Below are 21,531 nucleotides of genomic sequence, written 5' to 3' on the forward strand. Positions count from 1 at the left end.
GGACTGCACTTAAGGACCTAGAGGGCCACATGTGGCTTCCAGGCTGCAGGTTTCCCACCCCTGGTATAGATGACTAGATATGGAGTTAATAAAGGAGACAGAGCAGTGGTCAGCCAGGAATAACACTGGGAGAGAGTAATATTGGGAAAACTCAGAGAGGGGAGACTATCTTGGAGGGTGGTCAACAGTTACAAATGCACAAATCCCCTTCTTAAGGATAGTGACCCTGTCTCTTTTAAACCTTGTATACTCTACGACACAGTATGGTGCTCAGACCACTGACTGAATAAATATTTGTGAAATTATCTCAAGGCCACTTCATTAGCATTAGGATAATTGCACAAATTACAAAAAAATCAGCTTCTGTTCTTTCCATTTTACCTTCCTCTGAAATGAAGGTGGAATTACTTTATATTTACTGATTCTTTCATCTGTCTAGATTCAGGCTCAAGAAGCCTAGACATAGCTCTTAAATGATGCTAAGCAACAGGAATACAAATACAAACCCCAGATAGTCCCTGCATACAAGGAGCTTGTATTCTAATGGGAGAAACAGCCGTATAGGGTAGTGGTGGCCTGGGAAGTCACAGAGGTAGTGGGTGGAGCACTAGAGTATGCCTTATTCCACAATTGACATGCCCTTTCCAAAAGCATAAAAATAAAATATTGATTTGATGACTGTTGCCAGAGTAGCATCTCACATCACTCAGATGTCTTCTGCCATGTTTCCTCCTTCACCCCTGTCTCACAGAGAGGTAGACCTACTCCTTCCTAAACCCTTCTGCCTATACAGACTATCTTATTCCATTCTGTCTCTTTGAATTGATTGCCCCTTTTTGTCATCCCTGTTACTAATCTCCAATGTCTTTCTGACTTTTGGCTCCTTTTCTGCTATTTATAAACATACCTAAGTGTCTCCCCCATACTCAAAAAACCCTCACTTGATCCTTCCATTTCCACTTAATTGTTGTCCCTTATATTGTCTGCCCTTTAGTGGTTAAACTCCCTGAAAAGATTGTCTGCAATAGGTGCCTCCACTTCCTCTCACTCTTTTCTTAATCCCCTACACTCTGGCTTCCTACTTCTTCATTCCACAAAAGCTCCTCTTTCTAAAGTTACCAATGCCACATTGCCTTATCCATTGGCCTTTTTTGAGTGCTAATATTTCTTGGCCTTTTTGTAGCCTTTCACACTCTCTTCCCCTTGATACCCTCTTTTCTAGGTTTTTGGGTCACCATTCTTTCTGGGTCTTCTCCAACCTATTAGACCTCAGTTTCCTTTTCCAGGTCATACCTACTAACAATCAGTGTCCCTTGGGGTTCAGTCCTGGGCCTTTTTTCTCTCTGTGATATTTCACTTGACGATCTCATCAGCTCTCATGGATTTAATTATCCCTGTACTGATGTTTTTAAAATCTACCTATCCAGTCCTAATATTTGCTGACCTCCAGTCTTATATCTCCAACTGCCTTTCAGACATCTCAAATTGTAGACATCTTAAACTCAACAAGTCCAAAATTGAAGTTATCTTTCTTCCTCAATATCTCCCCCTTCCAAACTCCACTATTACAATCAAGTAAGTATACTACCATTCTCTCATCCAAGGCTTGCAACCTAGGTATCATCCTAGACTCCTCACTGTCTCTTATCTCCCGTAGCCAATTTGTTGCCAAGGCCTATTGAGTTCACCTTTGCAACATCTCTTGAATATGCCCCCTTCTCTTCTAATGCTGCTACCACCCTCATGCAAGGACTTCATGCCTGGACTGTTGTAATAGTCTGCTGCCCCTAAATGAATGGGTTCTTTCTTTTTTTTTTTTTTTTGGTGAGGCAATCGGGGTTAAGTGACTTGCCCAGGGTCTCATAGCTAGTGTCATGTCTGAGGCCGGATTTGAACACAGGTCCTCCTGACTCCAAGGCTGGAGCTTTACACACTGGGCCATCTAGTTGCCCCTACTTCAATAATTTCTAAATTATCTCTCCTGGATCTTTTTTCCAGGTCATTTGTTTTTCCAGTGAGATATTTCACATTGTCTTCTGTTTTTTCATTCTTTGGTTTTGTTTTATAATTTCTTGATTTCTCATAGAGTCATTAGCTTCATTCTAATTTTTAAGGAATTACTTTCTTCAGTGAGCTTTTGCACCTTTTCCATTTGGCCAATTCTGCTTTTTAAGGCATTCTTCTCCTCACTGGCTTTTTTGGACCTCTTTTGCTATTTGATCTAGTCTATTTTTTAAGGTGTTATTTTCTTCACTATTTTTTGGGTCTCCTTTACCAAGCTGTTGACTTGTTTTTCATGATTTTCTTGCATTGTTCTCATTTCTGTTCCTAATTTTTCTTCCACTTCTCTTACTCGATTTTCAAACTCTTTTGAGCTCTTCCATGGTCTGAGACTAATTCATATTTTCCTTGGAGGCTTTGGATATAGGAGCTTTGACTTTGTTGTCTTCTTCTGATTGTATGTTTTGATCTTCCTTGTCACCAAAGTAAGATTTTGTAGTCTGAGTTTTTTTCCACTGCTTATTTTCCCAGCCAGTTTACTTGACTTTTTACATTTTGTTAAGGTAGGTCTTAGCTTTCAGTGTGGAGGGCATACCTGTCCCAAGCTTCAGGAGTTTTGTGCAGCTGTTTTCAGAGATACTTCTAGGAACCTGTAAGATTTTAGTCCTTCCAAGGGGGTATGATCTAAGGACAAGTGTTTACTCCTCTCCTGGCCTGTGCTCTGGTCAGTGAGTGACCACAAGCACTTTTTTCTATCCTGGAACAACTGTAAGCAGGGTTGCCTCCCCACTGCTGCCTCAAGCTCTGGTATGCTAGAGTTCTTCCTCATCCCAGAACAGTGACCTAGATCCAAGTCTGGGCAAAGCAGCAGAATCCTGTCTCAGTGCCAGCAAAAAGATCCCTGTAATCTCCTTCTGCTCATTTGTTTGATCCCCTTACTGTCTGTGGGCTGAGAGCTCTCACTGATATTTCCACTACTGCTGCCACTGTAGCCACAGGGCAAGTGTGTACACACACACACACACACACACACACACACACCTCTTCCCAGTCTTCATACTCCTCACACCTTACCGTACACAATCTTTGATCTAGTAACACTGGCCACCTTGTTCCATGTTCCATGAGCATGACACTCATGTTTCAGCTCCAGGCATTTTCTCTGCCTGTCCCCTGTGCCTAGAATGTTCTCCCTCCTTTTCTTTTAAAATCAAATTAAAATCCCACCTCCCATAGAAAGCCTTTTTCAATCCCTCTTAATTGTAGTGCCATCTTTTAATTATTTCCTATTTATCCTATATGTAACTTATTTGTGCAGCCGTTTGCTTGTTGTCTCCTCTATTAGATTGTGAGTTCCTCCTTGAGGGCAGGTGACATTCTTTTGCTTCTCTTTGTATCCCCAGCACTTAGCACAGTACCTGGTACATAGTAGGCTTTTATGAATGCACTTGTTATTTTAATAAGCATTTATTAAAATGCTTATTGACAGACTGACTGAGAAAGGGAATACTTGACTGACAGCAGAGTAGGACGGTGAGAAAATGGTCAGAGGAAAGTGTGGTCGGGTCTGGAATTGGCTCTCTGTCTTACCAATCAAGACAGCGCTGCCTAAAAGCTGCAGTTCTATAGCTGAGCCATAGCACTTCTCTAGGGAATGCTTCTGGTGGTCCTTCTTGTTCTGTTGAAGAGGACTTTTACCATCTTTCTACCTCTTCTCTTTCTATTCCAGTGCCTTAGTTTTGAGGCCTGAGGAGAAATATTTGTGTTATTTTTACCGTCTCCTGACTAATTTTCTTCCCTTTGTTGTTTGTACCCTGCTCTCAACTAACAGTCTACAGAATCTCAGAGGTGGGAAAGACCCCAGAAGCTATCTAATCTAATTCATACCTGAACTGGAGTTCCTGTGTGTAAGTTGTGCTTGGATACTTTCAGGGATGGGGAACTGTACTTCATCAGGCATCCCATTCAATCTTGGGACAACTGTAATTGTTAGGAATCTTTCTTTATTTTTCCAAGATGGAACTTGACCTTACCATAACTCCTAAACATTGCACCTGACTCAGCCCTTTGCATGAAAGGGGAGACATAGGCTTTACAGAGGGCCATACCTAATCACATACCCACAGACCATGAAGCCTACATGCCCATATGATTGTTGGTTAGCAGGGCTCTGATTAACCCCTCGGAACAAGATTTCCAAGCAATTGCACTTCAGTGCCTACTCCAACAGGTCCTTCACACACTCCTGACCCAAGTATGTACTATTGACTGATCTTTCAAATACACACAGCTTTAATCATTGCACTATTCCAAAACTTCCAGTGGCTTCTCCTTGCTTACTGAATTCAAGGTCCCTCTAGGCTGCCTCAATTTGCCTTTCTAAAAGGCAAGTGTAGTAGTATAAAGAACACTTGGGTTGAAATCCTTACTCTTACAGTACTACCTGTGTACCCTTGGCAAGTCATTGGTTTATTTTTTTTTATTTATTAGATGAGATAATATTTGTAAAGCACTTAGTACAGTGCCTAGCACATAGTAGGTGCTATATAAATGCTTGTTCCTTCTCTTTCTTCTTTTCACTTATCCTTCCTCAACCTTAGCTTGCTCTTCCCTACTTCCCGACCACAACCCCACGGACTCTACATCACAGCCAGACTAGATTACTCAGTCTTCCGACACATCGTGTGTTTTTATTCCTTTGCTCATGTCCATTCTTTTTTTTGTTTGTTTGTTTGTTTTTTGGTGAGGCAAAAGTTAAGTGACTTGCACAGAGTCACACAGCTAGTGAGTGTTATGTGTCTGAGGCCAGATTTGAACTTGGGTCCTCCTGACTCCAGGGCTGGTACTCTATCCGCTGCGCCACCTAGCTGCCCCCTTCTTGTCCATTCTTTATCCCTGCAATGTTAGCCATTCCATTCTCTAGATCTGCTGATTGAAATCTTATTCATTCTTAAAGGGCAAACTGGGAAGCCATCTCTTCCATAAAACATTACCTGTTCTTCCCCTCTTCAAGCTATAGATGATCCTTCTTCTTAGGCACTTATTTTCTTTATTTCTTTTTTTGGGGGTGAGGCAATTGGGGTTAAGTGACTTGCCCAGGGTCACACAGCTAGTGAGTGTCAAGCTTCTGAGGCTGGATTTGAATTCAGGTCCTCCTGATTCCAAGGCGGAGCTCTATCCACTGCGCCACCTAACTGCCCCTCTTCCATTTATTTATGATTTATCAGACCTAGTATATATGGTTCTAATTGGGCATGAAAGGATTTTAATTAAATCTTTGAGTGGAGCAACAACATCTATAATGTCACAGATCTGTTTGATTATTTGCTATAGTACTTACAGCAGAGGTAGGGAACCTGAGGCCTCAAAGCCACTGACTTTTGACTGAGTCCAAATTTTACAGAGCAAATCCTTTTATTAAGGGGATTTGTTCTGTGACCTTTGGATTTAGTCAGAGGGCTGCACTTGAGGACCTAGAGGGCCATGTGGCCTCTAGGCCCCAGGTCCCCATTCCTGACTTACAGAACTGCCAAAAGAGTTTAATACTGATTTCTTTGGATGTCAGGTTACTTACAGCTGCTTACTAAACTCACTGCTGGTATTTGATTTTCCAGACTACTGAGTCACCAGGATCATGCAAACATACTGAAATAGCTGTTTACAGTTCCTGCTTGAGTTCCCGAGAGGACTGAGTTTTTCAGGGAGACCTAAGTGGAACTTCCCTATAGATAATCTCCCATGTACTTCCCAAAATCTTATGGGGTTTTGGTATCCAAGAGAGATCATTTTCTCTGGGATAAATCATTTCTGAGTACATCAGAGTGTGGATACAATGATTGCTTATTTGATAAATCTCCCAAAAAGGACAAACTGCAAGATAAATCGTGTGTGTCTGTGTGTGTGTCTGTGTGTGTGTAAAAAAGTTTAGTGTGTGATCCCAGGCTTTTAGTTTTACCACTTGTGATGACTTCAGTAATGGGCTTAGGACCTAGCATAGGACCAAATTTCATTACCAGAGCTTTAGTCACCAAGTGGCTTAATTTTGTGGGTCACACAAATCATTATGAATCCCTAAAGTATTAAATTAATCTCTTTAGTACCCACATATTGTGATAATTAATTTATTGTCTGCCTTGAGAGCAGTTGTTGCTTCATTTTTTCTAGTCTCCCAACAACTTGAGGGGTGAAGGGAGGGACTCTGAGTAAGTTGCTCTTTTGATAAAATTTGCTGTGAGTTCAAGCTCCCTTTGTCAGTCTATGCTTTTTTTTTTTAATTGACATTTTCTTGGCAGGTGTTGAACTCCTGGCTGGCTCATTTGCTATGTGTTTTGTTTAGAAAATTCTGCCTCATTAGAATCTTTTGTGTGGTGGTGTTTTGTTGTTGTTGTCGTTTTGTTCTATTTAAAACCATCGTAAATCCTGCTTTCAATGTGAGGGTTACTTAAGCTCTGGGATTACCTGTATTTTTTCCATTAAGAGTGCCTTTTATAGAATACTGATAATGGATAAGTGGGAACCCTGCTCAAGCAACTCCTAATTTTCCTATTCGGGGATATTTTTCACCTTTTCTTGAGGGATAATAACCTTGTCTTGTTAATAAACACATGCATGTCTCCTGGGTATCTCAAAAAAATAGCTAAGTTGGTAAATATTTAGTAAAAAGATGCAAAGTCTTTGATTTGCTTTGGCTACATGGTTGTAAGAACATTCAGTGGGTTGGTACACAATGTGTGATGGATCTGTAAGTTACTTTAGGATGGAGACAGCATCTTTTTTTGGTTTTTTTTTCCCCCTTTATATGATGATTACCAGCACCTGAGGATGATGATATCAATTATTCCTAAGTAATTTATGAATAAACTTGTTTCTATATTAAACTAGAATGAATTTACTTCAAAAGGTATCATAATTACTTCTTTCATACAAAATTCCTTTATCTTCCTTCAAAACTTGGCCCTTTAGGGGCAGCTAGATGGCACAGTGGATAGAGCACTGGCCCTGAAGTCAGGAGGACCTGAGTTCAAATCCTGCCTTAGACCAAACACTTGATGCTGTGTGACCCTGGATAAGTCACTTAACCCCAAATGTGTAAAAGTAAAAAAATATAAAAAACAACAAAAAAATAAAAATAAAGAACTTGGCTCTTTGGTTGTAATACTAGGTTGGGGGAAGGGAGAGGGGAAGGGGGGGAAGGGAGAGGGGAAGGGGAGGGAGGGTGTCTTTAGTGCCAAGGTGATCTTGGCACTAGATATCAGCTAAATGGATTTCTCCATATATCCTGTTACAATTGTCTGACTTGTTCCTAGTTCACAGAGTGGAATTGCTTGGTAGAGAAATGTCAGAAGTATTTTCATCTGTAACATGTCCTTCTCCACATTCAAATAGGCATAAACATAACAACCTTACCTTATTAGGTAGTTAACTTCTCAGGAAGTCTTACTTGAAAAGAGCTAATTTTGAGCACTTTTAAGAACAGTTGGTTCAACTTCTGATCTTGGTGTGCAGGTCCTCCTAAGGGTATGTTAGATTAAGATGGAAGGGGGAGGCTTCCTACTTATTATGATGGTTTCTGACAACCTGCTTTCTTGTCCCCGAGTAACTAGGTGTATGAGAAAGAAAATGCCACATTAGATGAGATGACAAAGTGCCTCAGACCAAACAGCCCAAGCTGGATGGGGGGGGAACAAGTCATGGACAAGTCACTCTCTGAGCTACAGTTTTGCCATTTGTAAAATGAGAAGGTATACAACAACTATCCCACAAGATTGTTGTGAGGAAAGTGTTTTGTAAACTTTTATAAGTTGGTATATATAAATGTGAGTTGTTGCTGTGTAAGTCAGTTATATTCTACTCTGTGCCAGACATGGTGATAGACACTGGAGATAAAAAGACTGAGAATTAGAGTCCCTATCTTCAGAGAGTTTACATTCTACTGGAGGATAGGTATAGGATACAACTAGATCATCTATAAGTTAATACAGGAGAGTTACAAAATAAATGTGGTGTGATTGGTAGGGTGGGGGAGAGGCCAGGCAGGACTCAGTACTGAGAAAACCAGAAAGGGCCTCTGGAAGGAGGTGGCATTTGAACTGAACCCTATAGGAAGCTGGGTAAGGATCTGAAAAGGGAGGGCACTGCTGGCATAAGGGACTGCAAAGATACTGGGATTAGAGAAGAACTGCTATGTATGAAGCATAGTAACAAGTAGACCACTCTGGCTGGAGCACAGAATGCATAAGAGAGAGTAAATATTGAAGGGCTTTAATTGCCTAATGGAAGTGTTTGTATTTTATCTTAAGAGACCGTTGGGAGCCACTGAAGCTTCTTGAACACAAGAATGACATGGTCATATGTGCTCTTTAAAAGGAATATAATTTTGGCCACCATGTGGAAGACATTGAGCTCAGATATCTGGGCTTTTTGGAGGCTGGTCTTCCCAGGACCTCAAGAAGAGGGTAATCGAGCTATAAGTTATGCTAGAATTATTTGGATCCATCCATAGAGGGAGGTGAGTTGGGGAGGGTGGGCATTAATTAATTTAAGAGATCTGAGATAGGATTGAGCATTTCTTTTCTAAATTTTCTTCACTCTGTTTAAGCTAATACTTAACAGGATTGGTTCAGTGAGCAGAGAACAATTAGGAGAAGCCCATGTTTGAGGTTTTCTCATTTTCCAAGTCATTGTGCTCCCACTTCTAAAAATTACCATTCTAACATGACCCTTCCATAAAGGTACTATGTCAGTGACATAGAAAGAGGCTTGTAGTTCCTGGGGATAAGCCAGCAGCTGTCCTGGCTGTTTCCACAGTAGCACAGGAGGCTTCCTCCCACAGGAGGATCAGGCAATCAACATTCAAACTTGTTTCTTACAGAGTAAGAGACATCCAGCCTTATGTAGCCACTAGCTTAGATATCCCTGTACTTTGGAGCCATGGGACCAAAATGGAATAGCCCCCTGTACTTCCTTCTAGGGCATCTTTGGCCTTAAATTAGATGGATGACTAGGATGAGTAGTTATAGGAGAATCATCACTATTTTAGGAGAATTATCACTATTTTTGAATGACTGATAACCCACCCTCTCTACCTCCATATCAAATGAAGCAGGTACCTTCTGATTTCTAAGACCATGAATAGATATCTTTCACTATGCCCAGAAGCTGTAATTTCTCTGTAGGCTCTGTTACTGTTGTCAAATATTGACTTTGTTGAATTCAGAATGTTGTTCAGCAGGCAATGCCACTAAATACATAATAAGAAATCAAAAGGAAAAGAGATTAGAACAGATTACCAATGGACATGAGTTCTGATTTTCAGAAGTATATTACTCACAGTTTCAGATATATGATTTAGCACATCTCCGAGGCTCACCCTTAATGAAGTGGAGGGGCTTGTCACTTCCCAAATGTTTAGAAAGTTGCTGCAGGGACACCCGTTATATTACTAGGTATATAAAGATGTTGTATAACATGGCATAATGGTTCCATGACTTATGGCTGATCTTGGCTTGTGGTCAGAGCAAATCCTGGAAACACATCCTGGATCCTAACCAGCAACACTTTGATTAGTTGGGCAAGCACAGTCTTGTATAACAATTTTCTTCAGCCAATTTTGGTAGCTTCTCATACATTTCCTCATGTATTTGGTTGTTATTCTGTACATTCAGTGAAAAACTCATATTTAGGGCTTTTTAATATAAAAACCTATTTGCTAGTGAATCTAATGAAGACTTTAAATTCTGAAATTATTTTAAATAATCTTAGGAGCCTAGGAAGATAAGAAAGAACCTATTTTGTAGGTCTTATAACGTTATCTGGGTAATAATGGGTAAAATGTGAAGTGACTTTAAAACTTTAAGAATACGACTTCATCACATATCACAAAATTTGAGTCTCCTTTGGCTGTATGTGTATTAGAAAGAGAGATTTTGTGACAAGGTTCGAGGAAGAAGAGACATGCATTCTTTGCTTCTGCTTGGTTTTTGCAAGATCAAAACATAGAGGGCACCTGAAGGTGTATGACCAGCTTAAAATAAAAAGTTCTGCTCATTCTGACTCCTAGTCGCCTCTTGTAATTTAAAACCTTCTGATTGGATACAGATGCAGTATCATAGAGCTGGAAGGGGCCTTAGAGATCATCTAGTCCAGTGTTTCCCAACCCAAACTGTACAACGGACAGGTAAAAGATTAAATTCTCTATAGACAGTCTTGTACTCTCCCTAGCTCAGGGGTGGGGGAGGAGTTTTAAGAAGTGAGGCTTGCTAGTAATTTTGTGAACTGGTAAGAATGTGTTCCAGATCACTCAACAAGCATTTATTAAGCATCTACTGTTTGCCAGGCACTGTGCTAACTGATGGATAGGCAAGTAAGAAATCCAGACCTAGTCAAACAATCCCCCTCCCCCTTTTAAAAAAAAACAAACAAATAAAGAAGCTAAGGGCCAAAGAGAACGTCTGACTTCTCTGTGGCTACACAATAAGAGAACTAGAATTAAAATTCAGCTTTTCTGACTCCCATACAAGTGTTCTTTTTATTATGCCAGGGGTTCACTAGTATTGGTTTTATTTACTTTCTAGAATGCCAGTCTCATAATAAAATAATAACTTTATGGTCTTTCTAGCTATGTTAGTGATGATTTTAGGTAATTTCCCTTTATCTTCTCTGTATTCAAAACCTCATGTGAGACTTAGGGCCCCACCTGGCTGCAGGTGGGAAAAAAAAAAGCAGGAGCCAGAGCTTGTACGTTGAGACCTCTTTTTGCCCCAAAGGAAGTCAAAATTTCATTTCTTTTAACCTGCTTATTTGATTAGCTGACTTCTAGCAAACTCAAGCACTCAGTCCTAGTTCTGCCATTTGTGTGACTATTTAACATCTTAGGGTTTCAGTTTCTTCCTGTTAAGTGGGGGTGAGGGGAGGGGGGTATGTGACTAGATGGGCTCCAAGGTCCCTTCTAGTTTTGACGCTATGATTCTGTAATCTTGAATAATGTTCAACCCCACTCAGACATAAGTGAGGGAGGCGGAGGTGGTAGCAAAAGCAGCCTCTAGGCAATCAGCAACAATGAAAATAGCTGAAAAGAGCCAAATATTGAATATTCATTATGTACTGAGATTACTTTCTAATTAATCAACAAGCATTTTATTAGGCATCTACTATGTGCTAGGCACTGGGGAAACAGATAAAAATGACAATTTTACCCTTGGGATACCTTCTAGGAAAGGTAAGGAAACATGTGTAGACACATAAGTAAGTATGGAAACATAAGTTTAAAAAGTGTAAACAAAATAAATGAGGTAGTTATTGGGAGGAAGTGGTAGAAGGACTGGGGGGATCACTAAAGGTTTCAGGTAGAAGTGGCATTTGAACTAAACTTTTGCAGGGCAACTGGAGATTTGAAGAGTTGAAAGTCAGGATGGAATAAATGGGGGGTGGAGTGTGTGCACAGAGACAGCAGATGGAATGTCATGTATATGGAACAGCAAAAACAGTTTGGCTGGAATGTAGAATGCATTTTGTCTTTGTATCCCCAGCACTTGACAATTGTTGGCATGTAGTAGGAACCTCATAGATTAGCACCTTTGGTGGGTTGGAGACTTCCTAAATCAGAAGGAACCAATTGTCTGTAAAAGATAGACCATAACATGAAAGCTGAGAGAAGTCAATCCAAAAGCATGTATTGAAACACCTACTATGTGTCAACAGACATTGAGGATGCAGAGACAAAGATCACTGACTCTCAAAGAACTTATTCTAATTCTTAGAATAGAGGGATACTACATGACTATAAATAGATTTTTAAAAATAAATGCAGAGGGAGGGCCCTGGCACCTGAGGGGGTTAGAAATCAGGAGAAGTTTCATGTGGAAGGTCCCACTTGAACTGAGTTTTGAAGGAGGGCAAGTGGTTCCATTAGGCTGAAGTGAGGAGTGCATTTCAGCTGTGGGGAAGAGTCAAGTACAAAGGGCCAGAAATTGGACCTGGAATGTCCTGTGTAAGCAACAGCAAGAAGGCCAGCATAGCCAGGCCCTGCGGAGTATGTAGAAGAACATAATGTGGAACAAGTCTGGAAGGGGGCTAGTTGATGAAGAGCTGTAAAAGCCAATTTTGAGAGGTAATATTTCATCATCCCTTCTTTCTAATCTTCAATATCTTTCTATCCTTGGTTCTTTCCCTACTGTCTTCAGACATGCTCATTTCCCCTGTCTTTGAACCTTCACTAGGACCCTACCCACACCCTGGAGTTGTGGTCCTATATCTGCCTTACCATTTTTCAGCCACACTCCAAACTGTTCCTCAGTCTTCTTTTGCCCCCTTTTCTTCTCTCTCTATATATACCCATTGACTTCTGTGAGTTAATTGTCATCTCTATACAGATGACTCATAGAGCTCTATAACTAGCCCTATTCTCTCATAAACTTCAGTCATTTATTAGATGCCTATTATACATTTCAGGCTGGGTTTCCCAGGAACATCTCTAATTTAACATATGCAGAACTGAGCTTGTTGGTCTCAAAACCCACCTCTCTTCTAAACATCTCTATTTCTGTCAAAGGGTCAGCCATTCTTCCAGCTTATAAAGTTAGCATTATCCTTGACTCTTTCCTCTTCCTCACCCACCCCAAGAGAAATCTGAGGGGCAAAGGCTAAAATTTCCAAGCATATCAATTTTTTTTTAAAGCAAGGCTAGCAGCTGCCAATAAATTCAACACCATTTGGCGGTTTACACAGCATTCTTATAGTCAATAAAGGGAAACAAATGACAATCTTGAGCAACATAGGTGTTCCTTCATTCTGATTGATTGGCTAGTGATTTATGCAGTTCTGGTGGTTAAAAAGAGAAGTTAAACACAAAAGTTGAGGTTGGAACATTTGGGGACAGGGAATTTGAGATTTGTACCCTAGTTTTCTGGAACATTCTATGGTTGGCACATTCTCAGAATTATATGAGCAAAGCTTTTACAAAAATACATCTCACAAAATAGGGAACATTGACAAGAGTCTAGTGATCAGTCTTATAATGAATATGACTTTTTGGTTTTCACAGTTCCCCTCTTTGATCCTTGAGGAACCTGTTCCTCATGGATCACTTATACATGAGCTAATGTAATGTAATTAGAATCACATATGATCAGCATCCTGAACCGCCATAAGTTTCTATGGAATCAAATTAGAAAAGACTTTAGTGGTACAACCAATACATCAGTTAATATAGAACAGTTATAGAACAATATAATCAATATTCCCCTTTTGAGACTTTCCCAAGCCCAACATTCTTGTAGTAGTGAAAGCATAATTACAGAAGCAGAAAAGCTGGGTTAAGGTACCAAAGGGAGTTCATTAAAACAATCTGAATCAATGGATTTATCCTCCTTAGTATCCATCTTATTCGTTTTCAGAAGGAGTAGGGACCAGGCTGGTCAAAAACTTTTCCCAGTCTTATCAGAAATAAATGCGCAGTGGCATGTATGTCATAAATTGTTATCATAGGATAGTAAGAACTCATTTGATTATGATTGTCAATAAACTCAGCAAACAATAAACATCATGAAACAAACAAAAAAGTCTGAAGCAATACAATAACAGTCATCATCATTAAGCCTGTTCCCAATGTCCATTCAGTCAGCTTGTTTATCTTGAGTCTCCCAGACACCAAGTTTGGATGTTCATTATGGAGTTCATATTGACTGCTTCATAGGTCATGAGAATGAGACCTATTCTAGATAACTACCTAGGACATCTGGAATAGGTTTCACTCTCAGGGAAGCTCCGAAGAAGACCCTAGCAGATCTACTTCTCTGGTTCACTAGCTGGGATTCCTAGGTAGTTCTACTAATATCTTACAATAACAAAACTCTGTACAATTTAAATTTGATTTGATTTAATCAAGTTTATGTGATCAATTTTGCTGTTTCTATCTTAACCTAAAGTATTTGCAAGTTTGAATGCTGATTTGAGATTTTATAAATAAAACCAATAAATTACTTCTTAATCTTGTCCCATTCAAAACCAGTTATTTTCTTAATTATTCTGTTGATATATTCTACACTCTAATAATCTTATGACTGTTTGTATGACAAATATTTCAAGTACTGAATCAAACAAATTTCGGTCAATTGCCCTGATTGTAGAAATTTGCTACAAGAGAAAAAAGAAGGACATGGTTATATGACTGTCCCCACAAGGGCATAAGCGATAATATGAGAAATATTCCCATAGCTCTGTTTGATTTCAGGTATGAGTCATATGTCAAAATTCCACACTATTCATAGGGTATTATAGCCAGACTTAACAATTATCGAGGTGGGAAATTTTCCTGTTCAGAAAGTAAATAGCACTATGGGAAACTTGAGTCCAGTTTCCTATGCAAGGTTGTCCCCTAAATGTCCCAAGTATAGACATCCACCTGTAGCAGTTCTCACACTGTACTTGCCCTCTTGGGGCTGCATTGGCATTCCCCTTTGAATGGTGGATTATTGGCTTCTTGACAGTTCAGACTATCATACCGGAAATCAAAACTTAGAAAAATATCCAATTACAAATCCCACAAGATTTTACCTCAAATGATAAAATTTTACTAATTATAGCTTTAAAGCTAGGTTATTCTTCTTTCTCTCATTCCAGTATATATGGTAGACAAAGAACAAATAAGGAAATTTCATTTATCCTTCATTCTGGAGTTTCACATATAGTGAATGCTAGTTTCACAGAAAATTTATTAATATGTACGATTTCATAATTTGCATAAGTAACAACCAAGTATTTTAAGATGAAAACTTGTAAATTTCCCTACTTTGACTGGGAGAGGTCCTAGTTCAGGAGTGGGGAATCTGTAGCCACATGTGGCCCTCTAGGTCCTCAAGTCCCCTTTGACTGAATCCCAACTTCACAGAACAAATCATATGTAGCCAGAGGTCCAAGTTCCCCACCCTGTCTAGTTCCTCAAATTTCAGCACTTTAGGATGTTTACAACATGCTTTCAGCAGAACTGACAAGTTCTTATAGCCTCACCCAAGTAGAAAGCCCTAAGGAACCTCACAGCTTAAAGAGGACTTTACTACTTTTCATCTAACAGTAAGTTGATGTTATTATCCATCTTAGCACAAAACATACCTCCTTTAAATATTTTTCTCACATTTTTTAAACATTTCAATTTATAATCTAACATCAGATTAAAAAGGGAATCATTGTATATTTAAGGAAGAAGTTGATTTTCTAGAAACATTTTCAAATCAGTACAATTCTTATGGCCTACTGAATTTTAAGGCACTGTTTAAGTAGGATTAAACAATATTTGCAATTAAAAAAATAATATTAAGACTGCTTGTAGTAAGAACTGTGTTGAATGAAAAAAGGAAGAGAAAAAAATTGCTTGTTTTTTAAACAAGCAATGGTTTATCAAATGTAAACATGAAACAAAACTTATTAGTCGGGTAATATAAATTTAGTCAAATGTATTTCCAAATTATCCTGTAAAGAAAATAATTTTTTATTACATTTTGACAGTTTATGCTGGTAGCATTCAAAACTGTCTCTTATAAATTCAATGAAGTTAAGCTGAGGCATATACTCTGAGCAAAATCAGTTTATTAACAGTGACTTGTATAACTGTTAACAAAATGAGTCAGACTGGCCAACTCAGTAAGGCCAGTGACCCAAATGAAAAGGGGGGACCCTCTTTATTGACATATAAGAAAGAAGGTCTTGGAACATTACAGTTGGCTATACCAAGAAAAGTGGGCTGGCATTTAAGTGAGGTTACTCATACAATGAGTTACTCTGACAATTAAGGAATGTTAATTGTTTATGAGACTTACCTTCTCTTGTAATCTTTGCTAGGGGATCAAAGCTACCAGACTAGCTGTCCCCTTGGAGGGGAGATAAAATCTCTAAAATTTCACAAGGACAGACAACATCTTTTGGGGGATGACACCAGTTAATTTGTTGGGGTTTAAAGATAACAAGCAGATGTCCTATGGGCCAGTGGTGAGAGAGAGAACAATTTTTCCTTTAATTATACCTTTAAACTAACTAAATTCTTGAGCTCAACTTAGGGATATAGCAGGGTAGCTTTAGATCAGAACTAATTCAGTTATAAAATAATTATAAATGTATGTTATTTTAAAAATATTTTTAAATGTTTAAAATGTTAAATTTATTCAGTGTTATTTATATATTATAAACATTTATAATAATTATAAAATCAATTACATTGTAAAATCAGCACAGTAGAAATTAGAGATCTCTAACATGAATTTTGATCTTTTCAAGACCAATATGTCTTACATATATATTATATGTAAAACATTTACATAGTGCTCACCATATATTAGACACTGTGCTAAACACTTTACAGTCATGATTCTCCCTTGGCATTACTTATTATCCTCTTTACATATTAGCAGAATTTGAGGTAAAGTAACTTGCTTATGATCAAGCAACTAATAAATTTCTGAAGCTAGATTTGACTCGGATTTGCTTGATTGATGAACTTTCCAGTATTACTGCATTAAATAGCATATTCTGATTCTGAAGAGATTAAATCTAAAATTTTTTTTAATCACCAATGAAAATATTTAAATCTCAATTTTCCCACTGCTTTCAGTTAGCACAACTTTTCTTTATATCATTTCCTTTGTTTTCTTAATTTAGCTCCACCTTTTCTCAAGGCATTTCAATTGTAACTCTGGGGAGGTCAGACAGAACAGGGCCAGTATACAGTTTGGATTTAGAAAGGTAGTGAGCTACTGAAAAAGAGTGCTTAGTGGAGATTTTTTAATTTCACAAAATTAACTCAACACAAAATAAAAAATATTTTTAAAAGTTTCTTAACCACATAACTAACTTGAGAGCATCACATTTGTTCTAATTGAAACAAATGTATAACTGCCCTATGCTATTATACTGTACAAATTCTTTGACTTTTTAAAAACATTTTTATATTTTCAATGACTTGTCTTAGCTTTGCCTAATGAATTTCTGTTCATTCTGATCAAGTCACTCTGAAGGTTTGAATGTTGGGACATCGTTCACTAACTTATTTTATAAATAGATTACTGTCTTTTCTGAACTACATTCTAATTTTTTCTTTATTTCTTTCATTCACATCCAGTATTACTTATAGAACTGATCTTTCCTGAATATCTTTACAATTAACAAAAGTTTTTATTACATGAAACCAATTAATTGCAGTATTTTTGCCTTTGGGGTTCTTAAAGGCTTACAAATGCATAACTTATTCCAATTTCTTTTGGTGACTTTGTTTCTAGTTTACCAATAAATTTATGTCATGTACAGTAGTTAATTGTTTAGGCAGAAACAAACATTATTCTAAATTAAATTTTACTTACTTTTTCAGTTGCTCTCTGATTTGAACAAGTTTCTTTTTACTTTGGAACTTCACTGATAACTTCTTTCAGTTTCTCTTTTTGATTTCTTCTAAAATAAAACTGCAAACTCATTCACTTGGGAACTTCAGTTCCATATCTGTGAAATCGCCTTGCTCCTTTGCACTAAAACTTTTACAGTTTTTTCTTAAGACATTCATGTTAGAAAAATCTGAAACAAAAATCTACTACAGAAGTGAGTGAAGGAAAGCCTTTATTACACTTCTCAAAAGAAGTGGGCACACTGAACTCTAGTGGCAGGCAGCACTGGTACATTGGTAGAATCAACTTTTAAATGGTTAGTAAAATCCATACTCCTCCCATCTGAGCCGTTATTGGACCAGCTCATCTGAGTCACACTCTTCCTGAATTGTCCATCCCGCGTTCCTCCTCATCATGTCAGCTCCTCCCAGTTCACGCATCCCATGTTCAAAAATGGTGGCTATCTTTGGCCTCGAGGTCTGCCAGTAAGCTTTCATTCAGTAAGCTTATTAAGCAAGGGTAGTAGAGAAAAGCCTTTGCCCAGTCCTTGACCTCCACAGGTTGCAACAGGTTTAGCCTTCAGAGTATTTTTTTGGGTTTTTTTTTTTTTTGGTGAGGGCAGTTGGGGTTAAGTGACTTGCCCCAGAATCACACAGCTCGTGAGTGTCCCCCTAGCTGCCCCCAGAGTTCTTTCTTAAAGAACTAGCTGTTTGCAGAATGTTTGGGGCACTTTCTGATTGGTTGAGGGACTATCCACAAGATATTGCAAGTCCTTCTCAGAATTCCCTTGTTCTGTTGTGGAAGCCTAACTTCCAATCCTCTCCCACAATTCACTATTTTAGCATTTATAAAATTTCAGAATTTTATTAGAGAAATAATATTTCAGTCACAAACTTAGTTTCTGATTCATTGGTTCATTTGATTTGAGTGAGGCTGTTAAATAGCCAATCGTAGTTTCTTTAATAAGCAATAATCAAAAGTACCAAATTGGGTTCAAAATAATTTGTCAGCTGAATCTTTAGCAGTTTTAGACCAAATTTCGCAGAATTTAATAGCATGCTTTTGGGGGGGGGTGTCATTTTTTTGTACTATTATTGGAACCCATCCTGTCTTCCACTTATAAGAGGATCTCCCTTAAAGGATTCTTTTTTTTAAAAATAACAGAAAGTTTCCTCCTCCTATAGAAAGAGTGCCAGGAATTGACTATCTTAGTTACATAAGGGATTCCCTAAGATGGTATATATAGACAGATTCTTATAGGTACCTCTACTTACATAAACTATAGTTTACTACCTCCTGCCTGTAACAGTGGCCAAGTGTCTTTAAGGGACCAGGAAACTTAACTGCTCTGAAATTTTGAGATTGTGGTCAAAGGGCAGTCCTCCATGAAGGAAGATACTTGGTGAAGAATCAAACTGAACGTCTTAGATAGAAAATTTCTTGAAAAGGCTGTCTGGGTTGCCATGGTCCCCTTCAGCCTCCTGGCTGTCTCACCAACTGTGGTGATAGAAATCTGAAGGACAAAGATGACAGTTTCCAAACATATCAATTTATTAACAAGGCTAGCAATTGCCAATAAATTGGGTCCAAGACCACCTCAGTATATTCGACACCATGTGGTGATTTACACAACATTCTTATAGTCGATAAAGAGGAACAAATCAAATGACATAATCTTGAGTGACATAGGTGTTCATTCTGATTGGCTAGTGATTAATACAGTTCTTGTGGTTAAAAAAGAAGTTAAGCAGAGAAGTTGAGGTTGGAACATTTGGGGACAGGGAATTTGAGGTTTGTACCCTTCTTTCCTGGAACCATTCTGTGGTTGGCACATTCTCAGAATTATATGAGCAAAGCTTTTACAAAAATGCATCTCTCAAAATAGGGAACATTGACAAGAGTCTAGTGATCAGTTTTATCACTATGAATTGAATTTGGTTTTCACACCCCAAATACCCCGTCATCTTGCCATTTTTATTTCCATAACATTTCTCTACACAGCTCTTATCTTATTATTTATTATTATCTCTAATTTCCTTGCCTCAAGTCTCTTCCGTTCTCTAGGACCATCCTCCAGACAGCTACCAGAGTGATTTACCTTAATGACAGGTCTGCTCACATCACTCTGTTATTCATACACCTCCAATGGCTCCTTGTTGGCCTGTAGGATGAAGTATCAGGGTGTCCCAAAAGACTTCACGGGCTTTAGGCTTTATGTCCTGTATAAACTCTTCTGTTTGCCTTTTCAAAACCCCTCACAACCTGGCCCACAATCCGTCTTTCCAGCCTCATTGTACATTATTCCCCCTTCCTTATTCTGTGGGTCCAACCAAATTGGTCTTTTTTTTTCCGTTCCTCATACTTGGCACTGTCTATCTTCATGACTTTGTATGAACTCCCTCTTTGCTTCTACTTCAAAAAAAAATCTTCAAGATGGAGCTCAAGCACTGCCCTCTGCATACAGCATTTCTCGATAGTCCTTAATTTCAAATACTGTTCCTATCATGTATTTATTCTTTATATGCTAATATATGTATTGTCTCCCCTATTAAAATGTAAGCTCCTTGAGATTAGAGATTGATTCTTTCTTGGTATCTCTAGCTAGCACAATGCCTAGTACATGGCAGGTTGTTGTTTGTTTAGGTTTTTTTTGTCTAGGCAGTGGGGTTAAGTGACTTGCCCAGGGCCACACAGCTAGTAAGTGTTATGTGTCTGAGGTCAGATTTGAACTCAGGTCCTCCTGAATCCAGGGTTGGTGCTCTATCCACTGTGCCACCTAGCTGCCCCTACATGGCAGGTTTTTGATAAATTCTTATTGATTGGTTGATATTCTATCCTTAGGCAATAGGGAGTCACTGGAATTTATTAAAAATTTGGGGTGATGACATGGTCAGACTTGTACTTTAGGAAAATCACTTTGGGCCTGTGTGAAGCATGGCTTGGAGTGGGAGAGATTTGTGGCAAGGAGATCAATTAGAAGGGTATTGGAATAGTCCAAGTAAGAGGTGACGAGGGCCTGAACAAGGGTGGTGGGTGGCTATGTGGGAGGAGAGAAATAGATGGGTGTTGTAAAGGCATAAAATGAGAAGATTGCAACTGACTAAGGGGAGAGAAAATAGTCAAGAACGTGGGTGGCCAGAAGGATGGTGAGTGGTGGCCTTGCTAATAATGGGGGGAGAATGGGGGACTAATAAATTCTGTTTTGGAAATGTTGCATTTGAGATGCCTCCTGGATGGAATGTTCACTAGGCAGCTGATGGTACAGAACAAGACTTGAAGTGGATATGAAGACGTAGGAGTTACCTGCATAAAGATGGTATTAAGTACTTAGAAACTGATGAGGTCAGTGAGTGAGTGAAGAGAGTACAAGAGGAAAGGGCCTGTGGTGATGTACCTTCTCTGTTAGTAGGCATGAAATGGATGAAGCAAAGGAGGCTGAGAAGAAACAGACAGGAAGAGAGCTAGGAGAGTAGTGTCAGGAAATCCTGGAAGAGGTCAATAGTATTAAATGCTTTAGACTGTGCAGGAAGAAAAAGATTTGAGAAAAAGCCATTAGAATTGTCAGGAGATCATTGGTAATAAGCCACATTTTCAAGCCTTTAGAAGTGAAAGGCATGGGATACAGATATGGATGGAGGAGAGCAGCAGAGATTAGAAGAGATGAGAACACTGAAAGAAGAGACAGCAGTGCTCACCAAAGATGGGGGTGGGGCAGAAACATTTTATGAAAGTGTCAGTAAGCCAAGTCCTACTTTGGTTATCTCAGAGGACAGACATTGCTGTATGGGGGGGGAAGGTACCATGCTGAAAGCATAGCTAATTCAGCAGTTTTGAAGGTGAAGCATTTGTTATATAGAGTTGTGATAAACCAAACAATACAGCAGAGTACTGGACAACTAACCTGTATAGTACTGTTTACATGAGCACCTGCTGCATGGTAAACTATAACTCATGTTCAGAATCTCCAGTGTCCCTGGCCCACAGTCTTTAAAATAATGTTGCAAATAAAGATGCAATGAATTTTAAACATTTTCATAGGATTTAGAGCTGGAGAACACTTTTGTGGATCACATCTAACTTTAATCCTCTCATTTTTTTAATAAGAAAACCCGTGTTCTAGAATGGTCCAGTGGAATGTCCATCTTCTTTCAGAAGCAGGATTTGGAAT

At 38.7% G+C, this 21,531-nt stretch overlaps 1 protein-coding gene across 4 annotated transcripts in view; it reads left to right on the forward strand.

Moving 5' to 3' along the window:
- CBX1 (chromobox 1) overlaps positions 1 to 21,531 on the forward strand; it is a 40,657-nt gene that overhangs the window by 12,921 nt on the left and 6,205 nt on the right. The window contains exon 2 of one of the 4 annotated variants that reach the window (XM_078155999.1): positions 10,099 to 10,177. The exons of 2 other annotated variants lie outside the window; for them this stretch is intronic. The gene's annotated coding sequence lies outside the window, so the exon portion shown is untranslated. Of the gene's footprint in view, positions 1 to 10,098; positions 10,178 to 15,048; positions 15,070 to 21,531 lie in introns of those variants that run through there. One more of the 4 variants, XM_078156000.1, reaches the window with a different exon arrangement.

The sequence above is a fragment of the Phascolarctos cinereus genome, unplaced genomic scaffold (genome assembly GCF_003287225.1).
Source record: "Phascolarctos cinereus isolate Bilbo 61053 unplaced genomic scaffold, phaCin_HiC Scaffold_5;HRSCAF=322, whole genome shotgun sequence".
NCBI classification, from domain to species: Eukaryota; Metazoa; Chordata; class Mammalia; order Diprotodontia; family Phascolarctidae; genus Phascolarctos; species Phascolarctos cinereus.